Below are 6,000 nucleotides of genomic sequence, written 5' to 3' on the forward strand. Positions count from 1 at the left end.
GTGCTAGAATAAACAGTGAACATCTAAAATAACGTGCAGTAAAAGAGGAACTTCACAGAGACGGCTGTGTTCTGTTTTCCTACCTACTGCAAACCACATGGCCGTTCTCTGCCGAGTTCCTCGTTAACTCACTGTCACTCTGCTGAGGGTGAAGGCAGAGACCACAGCAAACCAAATGACACTTCTTCTAGCCCATGTTCATTTCACTCAAAATGCATTTTGATATTTCTTTTCAGTAATCTATTTCATGTAGATCTCTGTTTTGGTGCGTCATCGCTTGGCGATTCTGCAATTTTAAAACATTAAATGTAACGTAATTAAGCAGCACACACCAGTGACCCCAGCATGTGGCTCAAAGGCACCACCCTCCACCAAACAACACTTTTATTTCACCCAACATTCATTTCACTCAAAATACATTTCATTACTTTGTACTAACCATCAGTTACCTATTTCATGTAAATCCCTGTTTTTGTGTATCACTGGACTAGAAGTTATAGGCATTCTCCAAAATCAAAACATTTTATTCATTTGCTAATCATCCATTGATGTCCCTGCTTGTTGATTGTCAATCATTGATTGTCGATAACGTTTTGGCCTACAAGGCCTTCATCAGATCGCTGATGAAGGCCTTGTAGGCCGAAACGCTATTTTTTCATGAACTCTGAGTGTGCGGCACCTTCTTTCTCTTACAATGTCCTTCTCCTAACAGGCCTGAAGGATAAGTTGATAGGAAGCTAAATGGAAACTAAGACAGCTGTGAGATTTGTTCAACAAAAAGGTGATAAAAAGCTGAAATTAAATTGTGCATTCCGATATCAACATCAGTTCTGTTGACATCACATGACTTCTGTGTCAATGTAGAGAGACATGGGTGGAGAGACCACAGCATGAGAGAATGCACATAAAGTCAGACTGTCCTGTTCAATTTATTTTAAAAGTAGTCCATAAACAAATGATCCAAACAAATCCTTTTTAAAAAAAAGAATAAAGAAAAACACTTTGAGAAAGTTACAACCATTTTGCTGACACATTGTGAAGTCTTGCCATGATGGTAAAGAAAAATCATCACTCCAAATGCGTCAGCAAGCTCGCTAATTTCTGTGTGACTGCTGGCGAGATTTCCTTCTGGTCATCATGCCCTGTAAGTAGATTTCACTCGAAATATGAAATAAAAAAACAAAATCTATTTAAGCAAGCTTAGATTTTGCCATCAGGAAGAGATTATCACAATAATGTCGTTGATCTTCAGATATCGTCAGTGTTAGTGGTTCAGACGATTAGGAAACTTTGTCTCGTAACTACATCTGTGCCGTGACTGGATCATCAGTGGTCATGCCCTGCTCATTCACTCCCCCTGCTGGTCATACGGTTACTGAAGTCTAATACATCTTCTCTCTCTCTCTCTCTCTCTCACACACACACACACACCCTCTCTCTCTGTATCTGTCTTCAGTAAAGCAACTTCCTCTGTGTTAATCATCCTCTCAGCTCATTAGTAAAAAGAATGTAACGTGAACATGTGACTCCCTTTATGAAATTAATCAATGTTCAATGAGAGGACGATTGTGTGTGTGTGTGTGTGTGTGTGTGTGTGTGTGTGTGTGTGTGTGTGTGTGTGTGTGTGTGTGTGTGTGTCTGTTTGTGTGTAGGTGTTCTTCCTGTGGAGTCTGTGATCCAGGTGACTGGATATGTAGGCAAATCAGAAGTGATCAGATGCCCCTATGATAGAGGATATGAGGGATATTTCAAGTACTTCTACAGTTCAGACTATCATGTCCAGACTAAAGCAGGTCAGACCAAAGCAATCAATGGAAGATTCTCTCTGCATGATAACACCACTGCTAGAGTCTTCACTGTGACCATCACTGGACTGACTGCAGATGATTCTGGGCAATACTGGTGTGGGGTTGAAAAAACTGGTAGAGACCTGTACACTGAAGTGGACATAAACGTTACAAAAGGTCATCAAATATCAAGACCTATCTTAGCATAACATGTATTTTAATGTAATGTGCCTTAACCATTTCCTTATACATCCTCTCTCTCTCTCTCTCTCTTTCTCTCTCTCTCTGTGTCTGTATCTTCCAGGTCCCCCTCCCACCCCAAACCCAGCACGTGTGTCCTCCACTGAAGACCAAACTGTCTCATCATCACCTTCATTTTCACCTCCACCTTCCAACACCTCCCAGTCTGGAAACGATACAACCACTAGTGGTTAGTGTTCACCTCCAAGATTTCTAAATGTTTGAACATATTTTTAAAAAAGACATTGTATCATCATATGGGTCAATTCTTGATTTCCACTTCTCCCTTAAAGTGTCATTCCGGCGATAATTGACCCAAAGGTTTTTTTCAGCCACTACAGAGCTTGGCATTTACGGCTCCCATTGACTTCCATTCTACACATGTAAACAATGGGGGAGCCGTAAATCGTTAATAACGGTGACCAAAGAATTTCTCCGGATAGCGTTGGTAAATTTTCAATTTTATTAACAATATCACTGGTGCTATTTGGGAATGCTATTTGGGAAGCCCTTAGCTAATCCACTGTTTGGGATTTGGGGCTATAGCATATACCAGACCAACCTCTGTAGTGGTTGACAAATGAAAAATACTGTCTCCACGGCTTATTATAACCGCAAACGATGGTTCCATGCTATCCATGTGGGGTTACATGCCCACCAAGTTTCGTGTACCCCGGTCTTTCAGTGTCCCGGGAATCCTTGTTGGTGTACGGTCACTAAATGTACACATAAATTATTTTATTTTAAGGCCCCCCACGAACGTAATTACACGAAACTTGGCGTGCATTCAGAGGGTGTCATAATGGTCCTACACTTCCAATTTCGTGCAGTTTTTTCAAAAATGAACCTGGAATACGTCCCTGGGGAGTCGAGGTGGTGCAGAATGAATTGCAGTCTTATATTGACGGCATCATCCGCCGATCTGTTTTCCCTGTAGGCAAACTGCAGTGGGTCCAGCAGGGGTCCTGTAACGTCCTTCAGTCTTTCAAAAGATTTCATGACCACAGACGTCAGGGCGACGGGCCTGTAGTTATTGGGGGCAGCCGTGGCCTACTTTGGGGGTAGCCGTGGCCTGCTGGTTAGCGCTTTGGACTTGTAACCGGAGGGCGCCGGTTGGAACCCCGACCAGTAGGAAAGGCTGAAGTGCCCTTGCTGAAGTGCCCTTGAGCAAGGCACCTAACCACTCATTGCTCTCCGAGCGCCAGGATTAGTGTGTGCTTCACCTCACTGTGTTCACTGTGTGCTGAGTGTGTTTCACTAATTCACAGATTGGGATAAATGCAGAGACCAAATTTCCCTCATGGGATAAAAAGAGTATATATACTTATACTTACTTAATATTTAATCCTGTGATGGAGGGTTTTTGGGGATTGGGATGATGGTGGAGCTTTTGAAGCAGGGGGGGCACTTCACACAGCTCCAGACACTGGTTAAAGATCTGAAATTACTGCGTGACCCTCACCAATCAATGTACCTGTGCCGTGACCATGTGTGTGTGGATCATCTGTGGATATGCCCTGCTCTCTTACCCCTCCTACTGGTCATATATATATATATATATATATATATATATATATATATATAGAGAGAGAGAGAGAGAGAGAGAGAGAGAGAGATGTCATTGTATCCAACAACAGGTTTAAGCTTGCATTTTCTCTTAGAAATATGGGTGCTTACTAATCGGCTTGTGGCACTAGCAAAATACATGAACAATACTGAACAATTCATGGTAGATCCTTAAGAAATGTAAGAGATTTGTTGCGTTTTGTGTCCACTCTGGTGTCTACGGGGCTCCCGTAACACAGTAGAGATCGCTACTCCTGTAGGTGTGGGTGCGCTCGTCTTCGGACTGTGAGGATTTCACAGGGTAAAAGAGGAGGTATGCGTTTTGTGACTACTCTGGTGTCTAAAGGGATTGATTCCCTTTAACACAGTTGAGATCGCTACTCCTGTGTGTAATTGTCTTCGGACTGTGATAATATCACAGGGTAAAAGAGGAAGTATCTTTCAGTGTATGTGTCTCATGCGAGGGCCCCTTTTCAACGGGTTTAGGATGTACGATAGGGTTGACTTTGTTGAGAGGTTTTCTCTATCTGAATCAAATTCCCTAATTTGGGGTTTGGGGGCTAAGGAAGGTGGACTACTTCAGAGTCACTTTCTATCTCTTAGTCGCTGTTCCCTATTCCCTTGGTTCGTACTTCAATATGTGGTTAACTTCACTAAAAGAGGAAGAAATTCAGAGCTGTATTTGCAAGAGTTGTTTGTCATCAAAATCTGAGAGAGGTCAGAAACTCACTACGGACGTTCATCTGGCCGTCCAGATTTGAGAGAAAATCAACTACCCTATTATTTGGGGATTCCTGTCAAAATTAAATCAAAGCTCCTTTTTATGATTTTAGATTTCCGTATCCTCGCTTGGGTGTGTGATGTGCGTTTAGACCACAACGGGTCCTAGACCTTAGTTTCACAAACAATTTTCTTACAACAAATAAATTTGCTAACAAAGCCTATTTGGTTTTTTGTTTGCCCTGGAGCATAGGACTTTCCTTCCTAAATGCCTGGCTGAGTTCTCTACTCCTGTGTGTGTCAGTGCGTGTGCAGTATATTTTTGCCCATATACAGTGTCTTAGAAAGTAGCCCTCAAACGGACGCTTACTCACCCGGAGCGAAGATTTTTTGGGCAGAGCCCCTGTTGTAAGGCGTCCGGGGTTCTCAGCAACACAGGAGAGGCAGAAAAATACGAGAAAACGCTAGACGGCCTTTTTACAAACCCCTAATCAAAGGTTAGGATTTTGACTTTTATTAAATACAAATAAAAAAAAATACAAAGAAAGAAAACTGTCTAAGTCTAAAAGCAAAATGCTCGATCCAAAGAAAAAAAGAAGATCAAAAAGCCCTGAACAAGGGGCCGTTCTCTTTTTATACCCTTCTCGGTCAGATAGAACATGTCCAAATTTGGTATTGTGTCTTGCCATGAAATATTGGTTCTGCTTTTTGGTTTTTGTTTGGTTGCCAGTCAGCTTTTTGTTTTGCTGACAGTTTCTTACAGCTGGTACATTATGTTCTTACATTCTGTCTTTACATTTTGTTCAAAGCACATCTCATTTAGCATACAGTAACACACTTTAATTCTAACACAACCTTTTCATATCTAAGCAAACACATTTTATGTAGCAAAACATTTTAAGTTTTATAAGCAAACTTTCTTATATATATTTAAGAAAAAACACCCTTTAAGTTTAAGCAAAATCATAACAGATTATTCTAGAAAAAAACAATTTATGCTTTTAATTAAGAAAACACACTTCAATTCTAAGCTTCTAAGTTTTTAAACATTATAAGTCTAACTTGTTTCACACTGGTTGTCTATCACTATCTTGCAGCATTTGCACATTTTTATTTGTTTTAGAGCAAGCTGGATTTAAGCAGTAATATGACAAAAAATATTTTAATAGCAAATTATGATTCTCATTGTTAATTATTATCACATCTTCACATTTGTAAAGTCACGCTACACCCTCCGCTTGGAGATGTGATAATTCCGGTCCTGTTGGTCACGACGATCCGTTTGGTCCCGCCGGTCAGGGGAAAAGTCCAATAGAGGCTTAATGGTGTCAAGTCCGTTGTTCATTTGGCTGGGGTCGAGGATGATGATGGCATGTGGGTCCATTTCCTCTGGTCAGCTATGTTTGCACCATCCTGCGTTCTTGATGTCCCGCCTTGTGATGGGTTTGTGTGTGTCAGCGGTGACCCGCTCCAAGAATCTTGCCATAAAGACAATAGGGTTTCCCGTTTATGCACTCTGGCTTGCTTATCGCACTCCAGCGTGCCCTGTCATGCATCTATAAATTCTCAGACACTGAGCGTACACTGGCTGTCATGTAAGTTGACATTCTACCGTCCTTCCCTATTGAAAATCAGGACAGAATCTTGATACATCTCCTGTCGTTTCTTTTAAGTCCATTTGGCCTCA

At 41.4% G+C, this 6,000-nt stretch overlaps 1 long non-coding RNA gene across 1 annotated transcript; it reads right to left on the reverse strand.

Moving 5' to 3' along the window:
- Nucleotides 1-674: 674 nt before the first annotated feature.
- LOC143123912 (uncharacterized) lies at nucleotides 675-5,234 on the reverse strand. Its single transcript, XR_012986954.1, has 3 exons — nucleotides 4,688-5,234; nucleotides 3,362-3,561; nucleotides 675-1,142 (listed from the first exon to the last, which is right to left on the reverse strand). It is a non-coding gene; the product is annotated as an uncharacterized LOC143123912 (long non-coding RNA).
- Nucleotides 5,235-6,000: the final 766 nt, after the last annotated feature.

This window comes from Alosa pseudoharengus, unplaced genomic scaffold (assembly GCF_046254945.1).
Source record: "Alosa pseudoharengus isolate Yale_2024_CS ecotype anadromous, Long Island Sound unplaced genomic scaffold, YU_APseudo_1.1 YU_APseudo_1.1_scf_1, whole genome shotgun sequence".
Classification (NCBI taxonomy): Eukaryota; Metazoa; Chordata; class Actinopteri; order Clupeiformes; family Clupeidae; genus Alosa; species Alosa pseudoharengus.